Here is a 26,421-nt window from a genome sequence, read left to right as displayed (position 1 = left end):
CATACCTTTAATTCTGCATTTCACAAAAATACATATATTTGACCTATTCATTACCCACAATTTCTCTATTGTCTTTTCAAAAGTAGAGATGTATAAAATAGTTTAATTTTCTGCTGGTTGATTTCTCTTTTGTTTTCTGAGGAGAGGAAAAAAGAAACAGATAAACAGAAATAATTTACATAAAGAAGAACTCTGAAAAGCAAAGTAGATGCTATTTATGTAAAGTCCAGTCTCCTGGAGGTACGGTTTTGCTTACAAATGAGTCCAATACTGAATTTATACGGATTCAAATCCCTGCCTGGCCTTTCTAGTTTTGCAAGCTGCATTTTAAACCCAATATTAAGGTATGATTATAGTAGAAAGCATCAACTGAAGATTCCAGAAGTTAATAAATATTCAGATGCCCTTATTTTATGATCAACCAATTTTTTTTTCCAATTACATATTTCTCCAAGAATTTGTATTGGCTTTGTGAAACTAGAAACTTTTCAGATATGTAAATCAATCTTAGTGTTACTGTGCAGTATTCCTTAAATTAAATTACAGTACAGATATCAGATTCTAGCAGTTCTTTTACTGCAATGAGATAATTTCTGGAGGCAAGACACCTGGCCAGCATAGAGTGGTGATTAATTTTATGTGTTTAGGGTGCAATCATCACTCAGAAAAAGGCTTAGGGTTTGGATGATGGATGACGGGTAAAGTGCAGGCTGATAGGACATGGCCCATGAATCTGTTCTACATCATCAGTTCCTTTGATCACTGGCAGAAGTTCAGACATACTTCTTTGCATCTGTCCAAAATAAACAAGGCTACCATATACCTTTTGCAAGATGGCTTTTAAATACAGGCTTATTTGTGGTGGAGAAAACACTGATTTTTTTCAACAATGGCTGAGGGAAATAAAAACAAACACTTTGTGTCTTTCATTTACATACAACTTTTACAGGCAGAAATACCTTGAGTGTGTGTGCGTCCATGTCCATACACACACATATATATTTTAATGAAAGATGATACCATAATAGCAATTCTTTTCCCTTGCAAACTGATACCTATGTTGACACCATAGAGGGGATTCAGCATAGCTGCTGAAAAACAGTGTTACACAGCCTGTCATGAGAAGAAAGCCCTAAGTTATAGCAATGCTATGCAGCATTTCTTCTTCATTAGTAATGGTGGTGTGACTACAAATTGTTGGGAATCTTTCTCACTAGTGATAGCAAAATGAACTGTGTAACCAAAATAATTTTGATTCATAATTCAGAAGAGTTAAAGGGTGAAGAGATAGAGAGGATTTGTGCCATCTTACCAAAAAAAAATTTGTCTCTCAATTAACAAAACATAATTTGATAATTGGAAGCAAATGCTTCTTTATCATATGATTTCTACTTTTCTTTACCCAATGCTGTCCCCTGCAGGGTGTAAGAAATCAGATCACAGAAGTACTCAGAGGCTAAAAAAAATTTTTTTTTTAATCCAGGAGTAAGAGAGGAATAGCTGAATTAACATCATGTTTTCTATCTGAATTCATTATCAAGCCAGCATGGTTTATGAAAAATCCTTTCAGAAGCTTGACTGGATGCTGTAATGGGCATTCCTTGAAAATATTATCTTATATCTCATGGCATATGTGCAAGACTTCTTTCCACAGGTGTTATGAATTCCTAGTGCTCATGTTGATATTCTGTCTGTGCGCAATAAGATGTTAAGCACTTCTTTTATATGTCTCATCAGCTGCAGTTGGACAAGAAAATCAAACAGAACACATAAATTATAAAATACCTCTCAATTGACATTTTTACCATTTTATAGAATGAGAAGTAAAGGGTATCCAAGACTGCTCTGTATATAGAAAATACTAAGCTACTACTCTGCTTAAAAGACAGGTGACCCTCATAAAAGAATTACAACTCATCTCAAAAAGGACATAAAAAAAGTAAAGGGAAGCATAAAGGTGGACAGCTGATTAGATTTAATTAATAAGATCATCTTTGTACCAGACAAAAACAAAACATGAAGTTTAAAAAAAACCTGTGGGAGCATTTGTTATCACATAGAAATCATACTCACATGATTGTTGTCTCCTTACTCAGCTGGAAAACTGCTTTATCTGACTAAGTGCAAATACTGAAATGTTCATTAGCTTTCTTGAAACACCTTGACTTGTCTTTATTGAGTTGCATTTCATCCATAGCCTTTGCACCTGGGGGCACACAATAAATTTTTCTTCACAAAGGGTTTCTCAAGAGTGGTATGACTGTTCCTTTTCTCCCCAGAGTCTAAATGCATTGCATCATCTTCTATCATATTTACAAGCCTGGGGCCCAGGATGAAGAATTGTTTAGTATCTCCAAACCAAAGCTTGCCACGTAGCAGATCAAATTGTTGTTGCTCTGCCACTGAGCTGACTCAGTACTTGCTTGTTTGATTTAAGGCACAGTTCCACTGTGAAAAGTTATTGTAAAAATGGTATTTTCTTCTGCAGCAGAGCTAGTTCCTATGTGTATGAAGAATTATATGTGCTGACTCAAGTGACAAAACATAAGTATTTACTGCTTCTGGTGTTGCCAGCTCTGCAGAGCAAAGACAGAGGAGAGAAAGCAGGTTAGGGTCCATTTAATGTGTAACCATTTATACTCCTTTCTAGAATTCTGTGTCTAGTCCTTGCAAATTCAGGCAGAACAACTGCATCCCAGAGCTGTTTACAGGTCTATAATTTGGCCTCTACTGCTGGGGAGTAGCCATGGAAAGGAAGCATTTTGGTCTCAGATAGTGAGGAATGTGGAAACATCACGAACAAAAAAACCATAATAAAATTGTAATTTGAAACCGAGTAGATCAATACTTTCCTTACCATATTTTAGATATAGTGACCTGCAGACTTGGTGGCTGCACTAGATTATTTTGTGGCATTCTGGGTTTGTAAACTTTTTTCTTGGATTAACATCATCTCTTACTACTCAGATGTAGTGGGAAAATATTTCTGCTTTCTTCATTATTTCCCACTTTTAGAATAAAGCACAGTGTAAATTTCTTTGTATTATGCAGCTAGCTATCATACTTTTGGAAGTAATTTTTGCCTCAATGTCATGGTCTGTTAGCACACAGAGCTGCCCTTCAGTGACTCTGGTCTGTCCTCACTGAGCCATTCTCAGGGTTGGTGAGGACTTCCTACTTTGGCTTCCTTACCCAGTCAGTATATGAAGCTATGAAGTGAGTTCATGAGGAATTACTGAGTTCATAAGGCTGAGTGTTGGTTTTAGCACGTTCACAGTGTCTGGCTTTATTGCTTTAGTTTGTCTAATCCAGGGGGAGAAGTTGTCTCTCTGTTTCAAAGTGACACTGAAGCTTGCATGAGAAAGACTTTAGAGTTCCATCAAAAAAGGAAGTGGTTAGAGCAAGCAAAGGAGCAAGAAGATTTTTTTGAATATTTCAACTACTTAAAAGAGGTATTTTAGCCATTGTCTTAAATGCCCAGTGGCTTCTGGATGATCAGATTGCCAGCAATGTCTGCTGGTCACTTTTGCAGTCTTTCGATGTGAAATTGTCACCTTTTCAGAGCAAATTGTGGGGCTGTATTTTAAGTCCAGTAGAACAGAAATCAGTGGGAATATGGCAGCTTGCTTGATTAGTGCAATACCTTGCTCTATCTCCTTGAAGCAGTAAAAACTTAAATATAATTTATGGTTACTGAATTCTTAAAAATTGTTTTAACCAAAAGACAATGGTTATCAACAAGCCATGCTGGGGTATTTGAAATAAACACTGGCCCCTTTGCTGAAATATTTTAGCACTGGGAAAAGAAGGAGCAGCTTCTGTTGGCAGCTTTGGAATTTTCTGCCCAAGTACTCCAAAAAGTTAACTTGTATTGGCCTCAGTTTATATCTGTTCTTCCCCTGAGAACTAGAACTAGGCTCTTCTTTAAGAGAGTACAGTCTTAACTAATGGTGAAGCTGATAGCACTTACAACCTTTGGTATATTCTATTCAATTCTAAAGTAAATTCCTATAAATTAAAGCAAAACCTCATTGCTATAGAGAGAAAAAGATGAATAGGACACAACTACAGGAAGATTATATATGAGTAAAGGGCAACTTACCTCCTAGGTCCCAGCACTTAGAAACTGACTAACTCTGTGCAGTATAAGATTCCAAAAAATCCCTGGGAAGGGGTGGGGTGGAAGTGCCCTTGACTTGTCGTAGAATAGAAACTGAAAGTTTTAAGGTTTCTCTCTAACATGAGGCTAAACTACGAAATATCAGTTATTCTTTGAACGTGTCTTTTAAATAACCCTTTAGGTATTGTAGCCTGAGCAACAAATATTTTATTGATTTGTGTGTGTGGATGGATTGTGCTTAAATATATTCAGTTAATATTGCTTAGTAATTTTTTTCTGAAAACACAGCTATCCTTGTAAGCTCTTGAGTCTGGTTTAGCTCAATCGGTAGTTTATCAAAATCTTGTTATGCATTTCCGTAAGAAGGAAGAATACTGCCAGCAAGAGCTGTGTGACTGCAGCACTCACCATTTTGTTCTGCTGTACAGCAATTGAAGTCACATCTGTAGGCTGTATTTGCTCCTGAAATGTATGAACTCATAAGCCAAGGTGGAGACTCGAGTGTAACTTCTCTTCCTGATGGTTAATAGCAGTTACATCCAAAGACCCTGAGGAGAATCCCTAATTCCACTAGAGTTTTACCTTCTTCTGGAAATCCTTTTGTTGTGAGCAGGCCTGGCTCAAGGGGATAATAGGAACTTGAAATACGAGTATATTTGAGAAATGCACATATACACTACAGACACATAAGCTTGACAGTCTTTAGGAGCTGTCTGATAACTTTCTACAAAGCAGCTTGACCCCCTACTGTTATTTTTTTATATTTGTATTTACTTTATCACACAGAAAACCAATAATGTTACTCTGTCATACCAGTTATTTTATAAAAGTAGACAGAAGCGTGTAGCAGCTCAGAAGAGCTTAGTCTCCTGAAAAGACACAGCACTTTCTTCCTTTGAGGTCTGAAGTTATTGGGGCAACAGAAATGCTTAGATTTTGTTCTTTTAAATACAGGTAATAGAATAATAGAACATAATAATAGTAAAATATTCTTGAAAATATTCAGTACCTAAATACATCCTTGAAAAATATCATCATAATTTCATATCACCTACATTAAAAGTTCAACATCATGTTACACAAGAGACTTGACTTGAAAGCGCATATCCATTTAAATTGTTGCAAACTTACTCAGTCAATGCAACATAAAATTATCCTTCATGTTGCTGTTGGGATCATTCTACTGCATTTATTTGGATGTCAAAGTGACAGGCCATTAACCTAGGGGTAAGCTAATTATTTAAGGAACTTTTCTTATTTTATACAATGAAGAAGTGTTCTTGAAAATACAACACAAACGTAGATATCTGTGTCAGATGGTAATGGTCCATTTCTTTTAAATATGAAAACATAATTTTAGTATTCAAACAGTCAAGACAATGGTAATTTAAAATAAAACAAGAACAAGCATCATTAAATAGTTGTGTTTCTGGACTTAGATTGATGCTTAACACATTGATCTTCTCCAATAGAAGCTTTCCATATTCCATCTGTTAGAATCTTTGAGCTTTTCTTAACACCATTAAAAGATAAAATGTTAATCTACTGAAAAAAGATGCATGACCTTTTAAAAGTGAACTGTACCACTTTACAGTCTGCCATCATTAAAGAACTTTATGCTCAGGAGCCACACATTATGTGTATCATAGCAATATAATTGTTTAGAATAATGTAATTGTTCAACCAAGAAGACATATACCGCACATAACATAAATTAGAACTAGAACTATGTGAACTTTGAAAACCCAATCAAAATAACATGTCAGATTGAGTCTTACTTTCAGTTTTAATCAGCCTCAACCTCAAATTTATTTTTTATTAATATGCTCCAATGCATGCCTAAAAGACACCATTTTAACAAAGAAGAAGAATGGTACTTTGGAACAAATGAAACCACATCACTGGCAAAGGAAGATGCTTATCTTCCTTTGTTTAAAATCACATTTACTTCTTTTTTCAGTATAAAGAAATAACTGGAGCACAAATATTTGATATTTCATAAGGAATTTCAATAGTAAGGAAAATAATGAAAATTGACTTAATTTGTTTTTACTAAATCTGATTTATCTTAAACACAACTTCTTAAAAGCGGTGGCCACAATTCAGAATAGTGCTGAAACCTGCTTTAAATCCAGTTCAGTAACAGACAGTAATTTGTTTTGAATACGGGCTAATTTGACTCCAAATTAAGAATTAAAAGAGAATGAAAAAAACTGAATGCATTATGTAGGTTCCGGTAACCTAATCTTATCTTCTGGTAAACTGTAAGTTTTAGATGAAGTCCATCAAATTGTTTTGAGGACATAGCTATATAGTAGTGTGTCTACTCAGTAACTATTTAACAGAGGATAATAGAAAGCTTCAGCATTTGAATATGATGTTCTGCTAGTACCTTTTATTTTATAGGTAAAAAAGCCTTTGTACGGATGAAGGCACTATTCTATTTTAACCTAAATTCTGTACAAGTCCCTAAGTTGTTCCATTTTCCACAGTAAAACCAGTGACCTTAGATTGGATAATTTGGAGTTGGAATATCCTCTATGCATGTTTTTCCAGTGGAATTTACTCCTTAAGCTAAGTGGCAGCATGCAAAATAGAGATGCAAGTGTTCTAATATAACATAAATTTAGATCCCAACAATAATATTCTTTGACTGTATTAACTTATTATGTTTAACAATGTCACGGCAGTGGAGGTTCTTACACAGCTCTGATGCAATGGGTGCATTTAAATTAGTACTTTAGGGCGCAGAAGTGTTTATTTTTTTCCTTTGTGATTTTGCCTTGCACCTATACCTGAAGGCAGGTGGTGTGTGCTCAAAGCTGTTTCTTACCTCATGAATCTGAAGCTGAAGTCATTTGCTGAATTACCGTATTGAGTAGTAATGACGACACGCAGTCTTGCAGGATTTAACACTCCACAAATATATTGCATGCCTAGGAATGGAAACTGGCTTGAACTACATTGTTAGAAATGTGATCATCTGCATAATGCAGAAAGTAAAGGAGAAATCACAGGCTTTACTAAGAGTTTTTGGTATGTTGAAAGACATTCACTTCATAAACAGGAAAAGTTTATATTCTGTTTTCTGATTGCATTGATGCACTAGCCCTATCCATTAATGTATTGTTCCTGTTAAATAAGCAGCACCCCATTTTGTACAGGCCAAGCATTTCATCTTTGAAGCTAGTAGTCACTTTTTTTCTCAAGTTCTTCCATTGTTTAAACCTGCTTCCCAGTCTCAGCCCCAGTTTATCACACCGCAAATTTCCTCTCTCGCATATTCTTCCCGCTAGGTCATTGATAGTGAAAGCAAGCAATATGTTTCCTGGTGTTCAACCATGTGGCACTTCAGTAGTCACATAACACACTAGATAAGGAGATGACAGTCTGTGCTGCTCTGAATAGCATATGTGCATGCCATCTGAAAGCCAGGAGCTCGAGGACGTGGATACAGCCAACAGAGGGAGTCAATGGCAGCAGAGCCCTGGCCATTCATGCCCTGCTATGGAGAGAAGAAAAATGGACAGCTTTGCATTTATGGTTAAAGGGAAGAGTTCAGTCTGTTTCTCATTAGTCCCTAAGCATCATTTGGAGGCCTCTTCTTTCTAGCTGGAGGTTGCCTACGTCACACAAGTTTGGTCCCAGCTCAGCAGGGGGTGGTGCCCTGTTAGAATGTCAGCTATTTTGATAAATGTTTTGCCCTAGTAACAATTTTTATGTGTACAGAAAAGATCTGATCTATAGCATTTGCCTTTTTATATGCCTATTAAATATACTTATGAACTAACATAAAGAAGTGATAACTGCTATCTAGTTAGAATTACAAAATAAAGCCTAGTTTGTGGGGAATACCTGCTTGCTCCATCTTTTACAGTATAGTAGTAACATTTAACATCTCTTCTGCCTATTTATAACTAGGTACCCAACATAGCTAGAATTATGTAGATCTCATCAACCAAAGTGGCATTCCCTTCAGACTAAAAAAGTCCTAGATCTCAGCATTGGTGAATATAATAAAGAGAAAGAGTCTTTTCTCTTTGACAGAAGCAAGCTGTCACAGTAATAGTGAAATGATACACAGAAGAAAAAAAAATTCAAAATATTCTTAGACACATTCAGGCAACATGTAAATAGAATAATAAATCTGGCAAGAAAGATCTGTTTATTTTTTGCACAAAAGGGCTAAGAAGTTGTTTGTTTGGTTTTTTTTTCCATTTTAAAGCATGAATTTCTTTTTCTTCCACCTGAAGTCTGCACAGTATTCCACAGAGCAGCTGTCCACAGCAAGAAACTCATCATTCACTCTCTGATCAGCACATACAGTAAGTGACATGAAACTCTGCTTAATTCTCTTGTGTCTTCATGAAATAATTTCTTCACCAACTAAAGAAATCTGCTGTTTACCATAATCTCAATTTAACACCTTCTCTCACTGTTCAAAAGTAACTGTCTGCATTTGAATGGGGTTTGCAAAGCAGAAGTAACTGCCAGGGAAAACTAAACAAGTCTTGTCTCTTCCTTGAAAGTTGAAAAAGGCTTTATGTTTTTTTATCACAGTGACAGGTTACATGGTAAATAAAGTTTGAGATCTTTGCTTTGGCCATTTAATACAAGAATTGCTTCGAAGTGAACAAAGCTGAAGGGTGCAAAACTTGAACTAAGCCCAAGTTCCACATTAAGTCAGTTGTTGGGAGACAAGTGGCACATGCCCACAGTAACGCTGGGGGAGCGGGTGTGGTGGGGCAGGCTGCGGGCTGCTGCTCCTCGCTTACAGAGGAAGCCCCTTCAAACTAATGGGCTTTCAGTTAACGAGCACTATGGAAAACAGGCCTTGGGAAACATTCCACTCCTTAGAAGCTAATTGGTTTGGTTTGTGTAACTAGAAAGCAGCTGGGAGGATCTCAGCACCATCAAAGCTGGGAAGGGTCCCACCTTGCCTCACATTACTATGCACAGCAGAGGATCGCTTATAAAACATTTCCTCATTCGAAATGGAATCAGATACAATATCTTTTAATCAGCAATCTAAACAAAGGCCCTGTTAGTATTGGGAGATTAGCTAGATTTCTACAGATTTGTTCTGAAGTTAATGAAATTGCATCCAAAGGAGACATGAGATATGAAATGTTCTGCAGGACTTCAAAGCCTGTGACTACAGCTGCACTCCCAGCAGCCCGTACAAGCCCTGCAAGCACTTACCTGGGAACCTGTTCTTGAGGAAAACCTCTCCTGCAACTTTCTTCCCCTGACTCATAAGGTTTGAGGAAATTCGCATTTCAAAATTTAGAAGTACAGTGTACAATGCTTTCATGTCATAGCTGGATTGAACTAAGAAAAAGCATTGTGTTGGAGGGTAGGAACCTCTTTTTGTCTTTTGTGTTTATATCACTGTGTTGATTTACTGCTGGTAAAAAAATGGTAATGTAAAATCCTTGTGTAATTTTTCTGAAACAGGATGAGTTTTCACATGATGTGAGTAGCATTGTACTCCTAACTACAAAATGCTTAGAGGAAACTAATCTAAGTTGATGGAATTAATATTCCAGCAAAGAGTCAGTACTTGCCTCAATAAGATATTTTTAGCATTTTTGGATTTTGATATATGTGTCTTCTTTTTCCCAAGAGAACAGGAAAACTACTTCTCTTCTCACCACTTCTTTCATGTTAGGTTGTTTATGGCAGACCACTGCATTAGGTCATGTAGGCCATTTGATCTACTTGTAAATGAACAATGTTTTGAATCATCCATATGTTTCATTTGCTGCCTCTCTTTGGTCAGGTGAATGTAATTTCCTACCAGTACCCAGGCATGAACCACAGTTTAAAGTTTTCACATAAGCCAGGTATGTACCTAATCAGAATACTCTTGCTTAGGCAGAGCTTTCAATGCTAGAAATAATGTTTTTAAAGCATATTGACATATGCATTAAATGAAAAGCATACATAGTATTGAAGCGCTCTATTTCCCTAGAAAAGGAAGAGAATAAGTCTTAATTTTCCTTTAGGGCAAAGCTTTAATAAAATTGCTGCTAGTTCATAGTCTTCCAGTTATTGTTTAAACCCCATAAGATACTTAGGGCTTTGAGTGTTTATACCAGGAAAAGAAAAATATGAATTCATTCTTGAGCTTAGATTTAAAGCTAATAAAGTTATTCTGATTCCTATTACGTTCTTGCCCACCAGCGTTACCCTCTTGCTATTATTTAGTGGAACAGTTTTAGTGTCTTGGGTTCCTTGTATCTTATGGAAATTGGGAAGGAAAATCAAAGGTCACAAGGAACATGGGAAATGGTAATTACATAATTGCAACAAAGAAAACAGAAGAAAAGAAAGGGAACAGAGGATTTTTTCAGAACAGAACAACAGAAGCTATCGAAGTGGTTCTCTGTCAACGTTTTTAGTGTTGTCATTTAGGTGTGTCTATGTGGTTGAGTGATTTTCCTCAGTAATCTGCTTGTTTTATTGGTTTTACAGTTTTTAGCAAGATGATTCCTGAATTTTTCTCAGATTCTCTCTGTTCCCTCCAAGATGGATGCAATTTATCATGTTGCCATTATCCATCCCCAGTGATTCAAAGACTTCTGTGTTTCTTAGCAAGACAGCCAACTTCTCACATTATATGTACTTGGATTAAATCTCATTTCTCCTCTCTCATGGCTACCAGGTGTTATGTTTCAAAGTGAGATCTTCAACAGTTGAAATTTCACTTCTATAGTTCCCAGTAAATGTAAGTCACAATATCCCAGGGTCTGAGTGGAATCCCACTCTGGCAGGATTATTTTACTATGTCATACAATGTGCAAGGAAGAAGAGAGGAAGCATGTAGCCATTTTAGCAGCTTCTGTCTCCTCCCTAACTGAATTGGAAATTAATGTGAATTATGTGATAAAATTACGTGTGGCACTTATAATTTGCAATGTGATCAAATATATGTGTATAGTATGGGTGAATAAATAGAAAATTGATTGCATTCTTAACTCTGCAAATCTTAGGAACCTATCAAGTTTGGCAGATGTGCATGTTTATCTACAGTTGTCATCTGCTGCAAAACATCTGGATTTTAGAGGGTCAGACTTTTAGACAACCTGAGCGTGCTACAGATTCTACAGACTCTTGTTAGCTACCCAGTTTGAAAACAGAAGTGTATGGGACTTCTGAAACTGTTTGCAAATCTGTCCTTAAAACAATATGGTTTTTTTGGTGTCTAAAATGCATATCAGTGCTTTTTTCCATTTGTTCTTGTGTTTAAGAATTCAGTGAAAGGTACAATTTTCTGCAGTGCCTTTGCTAATTATATGACTGACTTTAGATAAATTGTGGTAATGTTTGGGTTTCATACTTGATTTCCAAGTTTTGGGTATGAGGTTATGCATATCCACAGCTTGTAAGAAGAGCCAGACTGACAGCAGAGGGGTTGATATCCTTTGTGGAGCAGGTACAACGTGTTGCCTTTTTACCTTGTCAATGTCTCAACACACTCCCAACATGGAGAATCCCAGTTAGTTTCCCTCATCCTCCTGTCCTTAAATTCTGGGCTGGGCTGGGCTGGGCAAGGCAGTCTGAGTTACCATTAGTTCTAGCTGGTGATTGAGTGTGCAAACCCTGCAAAATAAGCAAAGTTACTCGTTGATGGAGACAAATAAAATTTTGTCTTGGGCACTTACAAGGTCCAATGAATCTCTTATTAACAAACATGCCTCATTTTCAGCTTCATTGAAAAATGCAGTGTAATCAGGCTTTAATCAGGAGAATGAGACATTATGGTGCATATTTTCAGGTCTGAAATGAAAATCTATTTTTTAAAAAAGAAAATTAAATGCTATTTCAATTTTATTTTGCTGACCATGTAGGACTGCACTGAGCTCCTGCCACCTTCCAGGATGCTCGCCAGGCAGTCTGTACAAATATTATCATTACTTAAATAGGGTCTGAATCATTACCTTGTGTTTTCACTTTGTAGTGAAGTGATTTAAATATAGTTTTCTTATGTTGGGATCCTTTGACAAATGCATAAATAGTTAGCACATTGTTAGCAACAGTGAAAAGGAAATGGATGCCTAGCAGGAGGAAGGGCAAATAATTTTCTCATGCCTTGCTGTGCTCTTTCTGTAGTGTAAATCAACTCTTCTCTGAAAGTAAAAACTTATTCCAAGATGTCAACAAAAGTAAAGTAATTAGGAAAGGAAATGTAATTCCTCTCTGCTGCTCCTCCCTCACACACATTAGTAAATGAAAGCTATTTAAAGATACAACCTGGCATAGACTAATTGGAGATGAGTCATTTGGGACCTGATCCTGGAAATGCTTACTCAAATGAGTAGCCCTTTGATTGTTCGCCTGGGTCAGTGTGGAGTGCGTGTGCATGCTGCAGGATCAGGGAGGAGAGGGGTCAGTCCTGCAGGCTCCTGAGCTCTCCTGAACCAAAGGCTCCTGAGCTGGCCAGCTCCAGTGGGAAGATGCCTTTGCTTGGAGTTAACTGTTCTATTGGATCACAGCCAGTTTGGTCAGTGTCTCCCAGGACTAAACCCTGGATGTTTAACTTAAATAGAATAGGAATATTATGGGGCTACTTTGATTAATTAATCTCATTTGGAATAAAAGAAACAACTAGAAAACTGAAACACACCACAAGACTTTCCCACATTCACTTCTGCTTCTGGTTCATGTCTGTCATAAAATTAACTACTGTAATATGCTTTTTCCACAATTTAGTTCTCAAACACTTGGCTGCAAAGGAAGCTGTAAAGCTCAAAGACGTATTTTTTCTTAGTGTTAGTAATTAATATGCCACTAGTCTTTGCATAAATAAGTTGTCTATTTTAAAGCAACTCAAATGGGCTATTTCATTTTATATGACTGTTAATTAAGATGTTGATTAGCCCTGCTATTGAAGCATTGAAACCCTTTCTAAAAGAAATGGCCACTGTTTCAATTTTGTTTTAATTAGTTGGACTTTGAGGTTATTTACTACACTGTCAGCTATCAAAGTAAGCTATTTAATTTGATGTTCGGTCTGAGGCAGGTAGCACACAGAATTCCACATTTGCCTGTAACCAGTGCCATTAACAGCAGTATGATTTAAGGTCATTTAAGAGTCATCAACCTCACAGATGGTAAAATGCGAAGTATCTAAAAGGGAAAATAACAATTGTTGTCTTGTCAAATAAAATCCGAACATTGTATTTTTCGTGAACACCCACTAGCTTCCAGCAATTTTATACAGAATGTGTTTCCCTTTGGGCGGAGAGTGTTAGGTCTTCCCTTTTATGTATCCTTCCATTGAGACATGCTAACCCCCTCGGGAGGTGAAACCCACCCAGATATTTGTGATTTTAAAACTTCATTTGCGTCACTTGCAACAGAGATGGATCATTATTCTGGGATAAAATCACATCCTGCACAGTGAAAATAACAGGCAACATTTGACCTGAAAAGGGAAAGAGGAAAAAAAAACCTCAACAACTTTAAAGTGTTAAAAGAAACAGTGTTAAAGCTGCTTCAGGAAACAAATTCTCCCTGTAATGCAGTGTAATTGCGATCTTTTCTAAGCTAAGTATAGTACCCTAGAGATTACTATAAGTAACTTATAATAGAATTTTTATTAGTGGTAGTAATTTTTTATGATAATTAGTGTAATCTGCAGCCAATAAAATCAGAAGATATATAGTTATCTCTTTTACACCAGAAAACTAATCTTCAGACAGCTGAAACATTAGATAAAATATATTATTTTATGATTGTTATACACCTTTATGTTCTTCTTATTTGGTATTTTTTAATAGCTCTTTCTATTTAATGATGAAAAATGTAAGGCCTACTCAAGAGCAAGTATAAAGCAGCTAGCTTAAGGTAAGCATCGGGCATTACGTTTCCTTGGCAATCTTTATTCCATCTGATCTAAAACCTCATCCATTCTGGACGTTAGTGAGTTTTAAGTATTTCTTCTAGATAATGGGTGACCCTTGCACAAGCCCTGTCCTCACAGTGAGATTCTGCCTTTTCTTATTGGCTGGAGGGAGAGGCCTGGCTGTGCACATGGTCTGTATGTTTTTGGGACTCTCTTGTGCTGCTCCACAAAAAGAATGTTTTGACAAAATGGATTAGCTACTACTGCTAAACCAGTGGGTTTGCTGGAAATACAAAGAAAGAGAACAGTTCCAAATAAACCTAGGGAAGGACTAACTGCAATTCTCTGTTAGTGTTCCAAATCAGTGTTTAGTTTGCTTCTCTGCTGGAAGCAAACTCCAGGCTGCGTGGGTAAGATGGAGCTCTCACCCACGAGTATGATGACAAAGCTGGCATCATAAATGCCTAGAATTTCTTAGGCTTGGACTTCAATCAAGGCTGTTTGAAAGGACATGGAAGGCTATGAAGAGGGACTGATGTCTTCCACTCAGGGAATGGCATAAATTCTCCTGGACCTTTTGGAAATTATTCCTACAGAAGGAGGTCAGAGGACTGTTGCATTCTCCTAGGCTTTTTAGACTTGGTCTGTCCTAAACTGAGAAAGAGAAGGGGAAAAGGAAAGGGGGGAAAGTTATGGTTTCACTCCTTAGACATGCTGACATTAGTATTCCCAGCAACTGTACAGATACTCATAATCTGTGTTCATAATCTTCTATGCCTTGATGAGCAGTGACTCCATGTTGCCAGTTGACATATTATCTCCAGAATGTGACTTAGTGTCTGTTGAGATGCGTGAGGCAGAGGAGGCTCCACAGAAGTTTGTCCACATTCTGCAAATATGGGAGGACATCAGTGCTTGCAGTTACCTGCAATCCATACCTGTGATCCATATTTTGCGAGTTCTCCTGTGATCATATCTAATGCAGCATTTATTAAGCTGGTTTATGTTTAAGTGTGTAGTTCATAGACTTCTCCAGACAGTCCATGAATACAAACATGTTCATCTAAAGACAAAGACATACGCTAGGTCCCTAATAAAGGTGTTCTAATGATGTTTCCTAGGTGTGTTGTCAGTATATTTTGTGTGGAAATATGATAATGGGCTGTTAAATAAGCAGTTGTTTCCTTCCCATCCTCACTTTGTGATGAAAATGGTCAGTTTTCTTGCCTTGCCTCTGTTTTCCCTCACTGGTCTTTGCAAAGGTAGCACTGTACAGACCTTCAGCCTTCAGGTAGATTCCAGTGCTGCTCAGCCAGGAAGCACACAGGCTGTGAAAACGGCACCCTGGCAGTGGATAAAGCATCAAGTTTCCATGCTGATTCTGCTGGATTCCTGTGTGCCAGCACTTAGAGACTGTTGACCGTGAGGTTTCACTGACACTCTTGTGAACCCTCACAGGGACAGATGGATTTGCTCTTGAATGGCTCCATTCTTTTCTCTTTGTGAATAGAGCGGGCAATGGTTAATTTGCCCTGACTGCTGTCATGCACCACAGGCTTCTGCTTTGTCACCCCTCCTGCTGACCATGGCCTCAAGGGCAGGAGGTCTCATATTCTGAAATGTGTGTACTTACTGTATGTGTCCAGCTTGTCTTTTGGGAGGAGGAGTGCTGTGGCTGAGCACAGATGGTGCTCTTCCCCTTGCTGTGCTTCAACCTCAGACCTAAATGAGAGGCTTCCAGCAGGCTGACTTGGTAGGAGCAACTGATGGGAGTTAGAGAAAGGAAATTCCTGTTCCCCCTACACTGAGGAATCTTACCAAAAGCCATGGTAGCAAAAGTGATCACCCATGGGTTCTACAATGCTTTGAATCCATGTAGGAGACATTATACAATTATTTATGGGCATTAATTTTTAAGCTGAATTACTGGAATGCGTTGTACCTAAGGCTGAAAAATATCTGGAAACTCAGATGACAAAGCAGTTTCTTTCTCATGTGGTCTCCAGAGTATGCCTTGCTTGCAGCCTGCTCTCAAAGTTCTCCAATTGTGCAACATGTGCCTATGCATTTCCAGGTACAAGTAAAAATGAAGTTTACAGCCATCAGCCCAAATAACACAGCCTTCCTTCTTCATTCTTCATCCCATTTCTGCAGATTGGGTCAACTAGTGTCCTTCATTTGTTTTTATTTGCTTAAAGGTCTCTCTTCTTTTACTGCCTTCAAAAATCACTGTGTATTCTTCCCCCATCTTACTGACCTTTGAGTTACATAGCAGAACTGTTTTCCAGGATTAATTTCTAAGGGTTGATAGGTCTGAAGGATTTTAGGCAAAGAGGGTTTTATTTTCAGAGTCTGTGAATACCTTATTAGCAGACACTGGATTGTGTAGTAATTTGTCAAGAGGTTAGAACAGATGCATAGCACCCTCCCATATAAATAAATCTTAATTTCTAATTTCGACCATAGGCAGATCAATCTGTGTAATGTAACTGACTGAAGTTTTATAGTTGGTGTGCAAGGAAAATACCTTTTATTTAGAATAGCACCAGTAAATTGACAGTGTAATTTGTTCTGTGAAAATTGGCCACTGTATTCAATTGTACATAAAAACTCAGAGTCTTTTGAACAGCACCCACAAGTTGTATCCTTAAAATAGAAGTAATTAAAAAAAAATCCAAACATTCAGATCTCTGAAGACACTCAGATTTCTGTGACTGGTGTTAAACTTCAGGTGTTGTTTTCCTTGCTTTTCAAGGAATTTGGCATGAGCCACAACATCATTATCTGGTAACGGTTTAATTGAAAAATTACTTGTTTCTAAATTAAAATCTTAATTTTTCCAGTTAAAATGTGTTTCCTGTGGCTCATCCATTCTACCACCAGGTAGGTGAAAAATCATGCTGCTTGTCTCTCAAGATGAATATCAGACCAATTCACTTTGCAATGTACACCACTACCTAGAAACTGTAACACAAGTGATAAATACCAGAAAATGGGCAGTGAGGGGAGGCTCTTCAAAGAAAATTTATACTAAAAAGATGTAAGATTAGTGACATCATTGTCAAAAATGTGAAATCTCTATCACCTCTGGAAATACACTGGTAAGCAGACCTTCAGGAGAAGAAAAAACCAGCAGCCTAAAGCAGAGTCTGTGGCCTCAGCCAAGAAATCCAGGTCACATCTGACACTCATTGAAATCCACACTCATGAATTCAGTGGACTTTAGGCTGGATTCCTAATCACCAGAAAAATGGTTTAATTCAATGTGTCATCTCCAGGGAAGAATGAGAAGACATCTGAGATGGAAACAGAGACAAATGACTCTTCCCTTGAGGTAACATCAGATACAGGAGAAGCTCCCCTGTGCTGCACTGGAGTCCAACAGGTAATACCAGTTACCTTGGCCTCACTTGTAAATACCTGAAAGGTAATGAACTTTTGATGACAATCATTTCAGCGTTGAAAGCAATCAATATAAACCAGTATAAATTAATTGATCTCAGCACTATATTTGTTCTAACTCAACTGTATTTTGATTTTAAAGAGTTAAATGCAGTCAGAACCTCCTAGATGTTTTCTGAAACAAAATTCAGTGAGGGAAGGGTTTTATTTTCCACATGACTGTCAATGCTTTTATTTGCCAGCCAGAGAAATGTTAAAAAAAATACATTTCTACAAAATGAAATATTTTCAGTTTGGGCTTTGCCTGCTCTCTTTCCCCTTTTCCGATTCTGCACTTTTGGAACAGGCAGAAGACAAAACACAATTCTTCTTTATAGTATTTCTTTCTTTTGTTTAACATTTTTTCCATCTTCCCTGCAATAGCCTCAAAATATTAATGGAACATTTTTGCCGTGGGTCTTTATCCAGAAAAAAAAGTTAAGAATTCTAAAAATAAGAGTTCTATTACTATTTCTAATGTTAGAAACTGAGCTAATTTGTCAGATAGGATGCAGTATAAGGTTATGGTTTCAGTACGATGGAGAAATTATCAATAGAATAATGGATAGCAAACAAGAAGTCTTGCATGTGTGCTTTTCTCCAGAGTTGTTTCCAGATTTCACAGACTGAGTGTAACACTGTTTCTGTCTTGTAGAAGGAAAGACTAGCTTCAGGCTACAGCCAAACTCCTTATTACAGAAAAAGGAAGGCTGCTTCAGTAATAGGGTGTGAAATACTGACCTTCTAAAATATCCATTTTAAGAAGCTTTTGGGTATTGTTCAGCTGCGGCAAGGAAAGTGTAATTGTGCTGCCCAGTTCTGTTTGAACAAGTGAGCTGTGCACTTCACTGGAGGAATGTATGGAGTGTGTTGAAAGCACAGATACGAAGTGTGGCCAGGAATGTGATAGAGTGGATATAAAATGAGTGAAGACAAGTGTCCTCATGCTGGCTGCGGTGGTGACGTGCATTATCTCGACGTTATCAGGAGATAGATGTTTGCATTCCCATGGGTCAGTGCAAGTTGTCACAGTTTCAACTTCCAAATTTTTCTTATGGAAATAATATCACGAGGCAAAGAACATGAAAAGTCCTCTGCTTGCTTGCACCTCCACATGTGATCTTACAATCCTGAATGCTCTCTAGAGGACTTAGGGTGCGGTGTGAAAGTATGACAATTGTTTTATCAATGGTCTTTTGCTTCTATTTATAGCAACAAAGTTGATAAAAAGGTTTTATTTCACTCCTGCTTTTCCTACTTATTGGATATCTTTGCTACTGAGACATTTTAAAGGGAGAATAAAATATACATAGATTTTTGTTTTATCCTTACTTCCATTTAAAAAAGGGGGAAAAAAGGGTTAGATGAAGTTCTGAGCAGTAGGGTTTTGATGCACATGTTGAATGCTGCCTCTCTAGAAAGACATTACTCTCCTGGAATGGCAAATAGCTTAAAACCTGGCACTTTCCACCCCAGCCCAATAATTTGAAGGTAGTTATTTTTGCAAGACCACTTAACAGGCTTTATTATCATTCCAGTGTGAAACAAAAACAAACAGCAGAACTTCACAGGTTTTGCAAAATGCAGTTAAGTAGTTGTCATTGTTTCTGATCTGCTAATCAATTATTAGTATTAATTAAAGGATCCCTTTAGATCTGTTCCTCAGATCCATAACAGTCAACAGGAAGAGGAATGTCTGGCATGGAATCTTGATTACTGTATTTACTACATGTTATATCTGTTCCTGTGTGTGTGAATATACCATCTGATAAGGTGAAACACCCTGTATATACTAGTAATTAGTAATTAGTCATAATTTCATGTAATTATTACAGCAATTTCTGTGCTAGCTATCACGTGTCCCAGACATCTGTACTTTATGAAGCCAAATTTGTAATTTTCACTGAATATGTAGTTAGTCCACTGAGGTATATTGCGTACTTTTGCTTTATCCCAGCCTTTTTGAGCTTTGTTGTACTTGTTTGCTCTGCTAAGGCAGTAAGTAAAGTAATAAATTTCCAAAGTTACATATCTGTCCTAGTAAATTATTTATGTTGCAACTTTTTTTTTTTTTTTGGTAAGGTGTCAAATGTTCTGGTGTGTCTATCTTTGGGTTGTTTTTTGTTTTTTTTTTTTTTTTCTTTAACTGTACCTTGTGTTAGCCTGTAAATACAGTGCTCAGAAAGAGGGGGCAAACAGCACTGCCTCGAGTCAGGTGTGCTGAGGGCAGCTTTGCTGTAAGATTTCCCACACACCTATGTTAAAGTTTGAACAATCAGCACCCATCCTGATTTTTTTCAGTCTGGAGTATCTTCTAAAATGGGAGGGAATTGTTTCTTGTGACAATCTAATCTGCAGGATTGTTTTGTTGTGCAAATAAAGGAAGACTGCAATACACTTATTTTCACTTACAGCTAAAATCAAATGTGAACTCCAGCCTGAAAATGAAACTGAGGTGCCTGGGGGGTAAGGGTTTCTTGGTGGGGTTTCCTGTTTTTTAAGAAAGTCTGGTTTAAAGAAGAAAAAAAAGTGAAAAATGAGCAGACTTGGTTAGAATTTTTTAAAAGCAGAAAACTCCAGAATGGGGCAAGCAGCACAGAAATGTAGCCAAAATTAACTTTGTGGGTTTTTTTAAATCCCTTAAAGTGTCAGGCTTAGAATTATCAACCTGTTGCTAAACAGTTTCACTATAAGAAGTGACTGTCATTTATTTGTATATACTGATAGCATCATCTCTTCATGCACTGGCAACTGGGACTACTTGAATTTCCTTTGATATATTTAGCCTAAAGAGTCTTAGATTAAATAAACATAAACAATCCAAATGGCTTTAAAATAATTCTCATATGAAACAAGATTTGAAAAATATGCATTGAAAGGTAATGTAAGCATTTTCCTTATGCATTTTTCATTTTAAAAATGTAATGAATCTTTGCAGCTATAAAAGGCTTTACAGAAATACTCTGTACACCAAATGTTTGTATACTCCAGTACCATTGTAAAATGCAGGATTTACCCAGTGAAAGCAGTACAAATGTTTGGGAGCCATGCCAATGAGCAAACGAGTGATCCTTGAAAAAATATTAGTTTTTTTCAGTTCCCTGTATAGTCCCAGATTGCTTTTCACACCTCAGTATTTATTGAAGTGCAACATAATTTTTTCCCATGAAAAAATTAATATTTACCCACACTTCTTTTACCGTGATATTTGAAATAATACAACATCGTTACTTGCTGTGCTTAGAGCAGGAAATAACTATGACAACTCCAATACCATGGCTTGATTAATATTGGATTCTTAATAACAATCTCTACACATGGATTTTTGGTAGCAAGATGAGTCATTTGTGCAGACAGTTGATTCCAAGTGAGCCAATGACTCCATGGCAACTTGGAGGGCAGCATCTGCAGAGGAAGGAGCTGTAGTTGTGTCCTTACATGCAGATCAGATCAAGCCTTTTTGTGGCCTTGATGCTTTGAAGATCATTAATGGGGTTCTCTGTGCTGTTTGTCTAGAGCACTGCTCTGTGCTCTGGGCCTGGCCTGGCACAGCCAGAGCCTCACACACAGCTTCAAAATAACATGAGCAAACTACTTCTGAAAGGTAAAATATGTGGTAAATGGACAGGTATGAATAGTCTGCAGAAGCTGGACTCAAGAGGCTGCTTTGCTCTGGCACACCTACTTTGGCTGGCAGAATCCCAAAGGTGACTGCTGGTGGTGAAATTGAGGGAAAGATGTTTCTGAAATCTCAATAGGATTCCTGCTTAAATAAGGATTGCAGATTTTGGCCCCTATTCAGTAAAACTTGTTTCCCCCTCTGCACTGCAGAGCTTGCTTTACTGCAGAAAGCAGCTAAGAGTAGTTCACATCACTTCCTTGTGCATCAAGTTAGTTTTGGACACACAGGGCCTCCCCAGTTCATCAAGACCTTAAAAAGGGCCATCAAAACTGTTTGTTTTGCATGGATATGAAAAATCATGTGATGTTTAGATTTTGCTTTTTCTCCAAGTGGCACACTCCAGCACTCTCAGCCCTAGTGCCCACTCCTGCCAGCACGTTGTGCACTCAGGGTGGTAAGGGAAGGGGCAGAAAGAAGTTTATTGCAGTGGCCATTTATTTCTTTGAACATAGACACAAACAGTCAGATCCAATCTTCAGCAGCTTATCTTTATGGTTTGCATTTTATTGAACCCTATTTTACTAATTCCTCCTGATTCCACATTGGCCATTAGGCATAATGTGTTCTCTATTGGAGCACTATTTAATAGGATGCTAATTGATGGCTATCACAGCATAAGAATCAGGGCCCAGTCAGTATTTCAGATGCTGGAAATCCTAAAGCAATGGCCCATCCCTAATGGCAGTGTGCTAGAATTATGAATGTTTATCATCTCTGCCCACCTTCACTTCCTGAACCCCTCTTGCCTGGGTTCAGTACAGGCAAGTTTATGAAGAGCTGTTGTTTGAGTGATGGTGGGTGGGGAAGGTGAATGGTACAAGGTTGTACAAGGCTTGTAGCCGCTTTGAAAGCCATTTCATGACAGGTGGTGCTATGGAGGCTCACTGAGTTTGCTTGTATTTGGCACTCTAAAGCTAGCTAGCACCAGGGTAACAACATGTTCAGCTATTTGTAAACCAAGCAGGGGCCTAAAAAACATTCCACTCACAAGGAAAAAATTGATTTAAAGAGGCTTGGAGTGGAGCTTGAGCATCAATGAACACTGAAGAGCCTTCTTAAACTGACACAATAAATTAGTTCAAAACAGATGACAGCCCTACAGATTACCCACCTCTTAACAAAGGAGGGGCATTCTGGTCCCCTTCACGAAAACATAGATAAAAATTTTGTTCTTCTACTCTAATGAGGCAAGCTCAGATATAAGTCAATAGAGCAATTCATTAACAAATCTAGTGAAATCCCCTGGGTTACCAGTGAGATGACAGTGAAAGTGGATGTGCTGTGAAAACTCTCCTTTGGTAGAGATGTCCATATGCTAAGGGTCAGAGAGCTGAGTGGTTTGCTCTGTTTACTATTCACCATACACATATGGCAGTTAAGGTCACTGTTATCAGACACTTTCTCTGTACACAAAACAAAATTTCCATATGGTCCATGAAAATGGATATGCTTTGCTCCCGTGCAGCTTCCCACGGCTCTCTCTTTGTGCGGCACCGGTTAGAAGTGTAAAAGAAGGGTGCGAGGGGTTACCTCGTCAGTCAATTGCGCTCCCTGCTTTGTGCATCAGTCCAATTTAGGGCAAATCTGCATCACTTTTTTCCCCCTGTCTTTCAGGCACAAATGCTCATGTCAGTCTATTAGAACGTGATAGAAGTACTGATCACTGCCTCTGCATCTAAATCCTTTTGAAACCAGGATGACCTGCTGAAGAGGATTTTGAGTGGAAGGCCCTTCACAAGACTCTTTCAAATCCACATAAATAAAGCCCTTTACTGGCTTAAAATGGCCCCTCAGATTTAGCACTACAGAGCCCCTAAAAAGCACAACACGATTGTCATGGATATTACATGATGGTAACAACAACAGGCCAAGAAGACAAGTCTCCATGCTGAACAAAACTAGGCCAGACTTTTTCATGATTTGGGATACAGATTGCTGACAGCCCTGTAAATAGGCTGTTTAACCCTTTGAAAGTGAATAAAGAGTGGGGAGACAAATGCTTTCTGATAGACTTTGTGTATGTAATGGGTAAAAAAGTATACTGTAGTGTTCTGGGATTTCTGGTGCAAGATTAATACTGAAATATCTGAGTGTAATTACTGCAGACCTTTTGCTCCTGCAAAACTAGCCAAGCTCAGTAACTGATTGCAGGTGAATATCTTGCACAAAGGAGCTGGAGGGAGGGCTTTTACATTTTCATGTTTGGATACAACATAATTCTCTCTCTCCCTCTCTTTACTATAATTTGATGCTTCTGAAAAAAATAGGAATGATGGGCATGTGTAACCAGCTGATGACATCTCCTCTACCATAATAGTATAACAATCTGAAGGGCATCTCGTTTATCTGCTATTCCTAGTTTATTAATACATTTTTAAGCTCTCCTTCTCCCTAGGAAAGGCACTTGATAAAAATCAAATTTTAGGAATCAGTATATTACCCAAGTCCTAAGATGGCACAACTGCTGACAAATCCATCTCCTAGAAATTAAGAATTATGTATATTGCCTTCAATTTTACAAAGCTGTTTGTGTTACTACTTGAATGGCTCCCTTGTTACACACAATTTCTGAGGCTTGGCAGACGCATGATTTTCATAAATCCAGGTACTACTCTTTCTAACCTCTGACTGTGTTTTAGCTGTGCAGGGCCTTTTTAATTCATTTAACTCATTTTAATTGTCTTTCAGGGGAAGAGCGCTTTCTTTGGCCAGCTTAACTGGCAGGGAAAGCTGCCTGCTTGAGTACTTGCTGCCATTCAAAGAGACCACTCATGAAAATGCATGCTTGTCCTCGTAACTCCTTCAGTAACTGTAATATTTCTCCCTTACTGTTTATGTCAGAGAGTCATTACTGGAAGCTGCTGACATTTTTGACATTCAGTAGCATCACAGCACATTAGGTGGTCCTTAGATAATTTTTAGACAAAATTTACTTGTATCACATGCTCAGGCCATTACAAGCAACAGAAGTAAAACACTTCTGTGTGAAGATAAATCAGTCAGTGCACTCATTTTTTGTGGAGCTTCCTATATGATTCTATAGCTGAACCATTGTAACCAGGTTGTGCATAATGCATAATATGCTGTCTACCAAGGCTGTTCATGCTTTGGTTTTGGCTTTTGTGGAAGATCAATCTCTATTAGGGGATCTATTATCATCACTTATGTTTTACTACAATGAAATAAATAGGCAGCTGCAGTTGTTTGGCCTAATAGCTCTTAGTTTGATTGCTAGAAGTAGGAAATCAATGCAGGGTGAAAGGAAGAAACATTTTTAATAACTTACACTCCAGATATGAGATCCCCAAGTTATTACAAATTATAAGGTTAAGACCTCTTGAAAGAATCCTAGCTAGTTAAATATTTAAAACTCCTGGGTGAGAACACATGCACTAATGAGCTTCAGGCTACTAAATACCAGAATCTAGGGGGAGACATCTTGTTTTATATTAGAAAGTATTAGTGAGTATAAACTGGCCATAAGAAGTGTTTAATTAGGAATTATATTGATATGCGGAAAGCAGAGAGAGAAACAGATTACCAAATCTAGTGTTCATCAGTGTTAAAAGCTGGATTTGTCTGTGCAGGAAGAGAAACAAATGAAAGCAGCCCTGTATCAAATCAGGGGAGACACGGTATGGTATCCTGACCTGCCCAACATCCCTCTCCACAGCCCTGGGGGAGTTGCTGGACACCTCAGACTGAATGTGGATGGATCTTCCTACTGAGAATTCCTTTTGACGTCCATCAGGTAGCAAGTTGCCATAGACTTTTGATCAGTATTGCAAATTTAATAATTGTTGTTTAATGAAAACTATGATGCAAATGCCAGACCAATACACATCTTGCAATTCTCTAACCCCACACAAGAAGAGAAAGAACATCATAAATTTTTGAATCTCTTCCTTTGTCATCTTTTAGTTCGGAATTTTAAGATTGTAAGAAACCTGTTAATTGTACCTGACCACGTAAGTTTGCTGTCTTAAGAAGAATAGAAATGCTGCAATTCAGATGATAAGTGAAGAAGGGAGTCAGGGTTGACAGTAAAAATTGGCTTGACATGATTAAGCACCAGATAATATTAAGTCTTGTCACACAAATATTGTGGGAGAAGGCTTGCTGCATTGTGTGCACACATATGTATTTTATGTAAAATAGCCTCGGTCTATCTCCTCTCTGAAACGGGGAGTGTGAGTGGGTAAACAGCTCATAGCAACAGATGAAAGGCTGACAAAGTTCAGACTCCCAGTTCAAAGGTTTCAGCAGTATGTGAAATGACAATCTCAGGTTATTTGTGTTTCCAAGCTCCTGTGTATTTGAATTGTTTGCTCATCTATGGAGGCTTGCCATTATCTTATTCCTGGTTGTGCTCATCAGCTGAGTGAACTGCCTGGCTGCAGACATATCTCATAAGAAAACTTAGTAAAGCCTCATAACACCCTGCCTCTTCCCCCAAGAAGATCATAAATACTTTGTTTTAATTGCCGAGGATAAATTACAGCAACCCAAAGCGAGCATCCTGCTCACTCCGTGTGCATCTCCTGCTGCTTGGTCAGCACAGGTCCACTGTTCCATTTTTAAATCAAATTATGCTTGTGATAATATTGTCTTGAGCTTACAGTTGCTGACATGGATATCGACAAAGGCTTAGCCAGTATTTTAATAAGAAAACAAAATACAGGAAATACTCTAGAGTTTCCAGGTGGATCATTAACAAGACGCCTTGGAGGGCTGAGACTGCCAGCCAGCACAGGGAATGCATCACAGTTCGTCATACAACTTAAACTTCTTTTGACATCTAGTTATGTCGAAATGTGACTGATCACCTAGGGGTCCAGGCTCCTGTGAGGGAAAAGTTCACTGACAGACAGCGAACGAAGCTGATCTTAAATGAGAATCAAGAGAAAGCAGCATTCCAGCGTCTGACAGTCTGCAGCTGCTACCTGGGTCTGCCTAACGAAGACGAGCCTGCTCTGCTGAACAGTTATATTAGCATCTGTATGCTTCTGTCTCATTATCACACATCTGCCCACCTTTATTCGAATGAAGCTTCTTCTGATCTGACAGCTCAGGCATTGTCAGTGAATAGATATTATGGGAGCCGGCTACAGCAGCTTAGGGTGTTAGCTTTTATTTTCTAAAGACTGTTGTACAGTTTGACAGTATAATGCCACAGAGGTAAAGAAGATAATTAACATATTGGGCAGTTTCTAAACAAAGCTGAGACAGTTATACTGGCAAAAGTGCTGCTGCTGGAGCAGTATTGTTTGCACTCTGGAAACATCAAAGATTTGCAAGATCTGCCTTTATAAAAAAGACAACAGGTAT

At 38.0% G+C, this 26,421-nt stretch overlaps 2 long non-coding RNA genes across 2 annotated transcripts in view; one reads left to right on the top strand and one right to left on the bottom strand.

Moving 5' to 3' along the window:
- LOC110484400 (uncharacterized) overlaps positions 1-9,932 on the top strand; it is a 14,564-nt gene extending 4,632 nt beyond the window's left edge. Inside the window, exons 3-4 of the long non-coding RNA XR_002467741.1 lie at positions 8,374-8,445; positions 9,903-9,932. This is a non-coding gene — a long non-coding RNA (uncharacterized LOC110484400). The remainder of the gene's footprint in view (positions 1-8,373; positions 8,446-9,902) is intronic.
- LOC144247034 (uncharacterized) overlaps positions 2,538-26,421 on the bottom strand; it is an 85,827-nt gene continuing 61,943 nt past the window's right edge. Inside the window, exons 3-4 of the long non-coding RNA XR_013340729.1 lie at positions 6,954-7,056; positions 2,538-2,576 (exon numbers count right to left, since the gene is read on the bottom strand). This is a non-coding gene — a long non-coding RNA (uncharacterized LOC144247034). The remainder of the gene's footprint in view (positions 2,577-6,953; positions 7,057-26,421) is intronic.

Source organism: Lonchura striata, chromosome 13 (assembly GCF_046129695.1).
Source record: "Lonchura striata isolate bLonStr1 chromosome 13, bLonStr1.mat, whole genome shotgun sequence".
Lineage (NCBI taxonomy): Eukaryota > Metazoa > Chordata > Aves > Passeriformes > Estrildidae > Lonchura > Lonchura striata.
The sequence above is the reverse complement of the archived record's forward strand: the minus strand, read 5'-3'. Positions and strand labels throughout refer to the sequence as shown.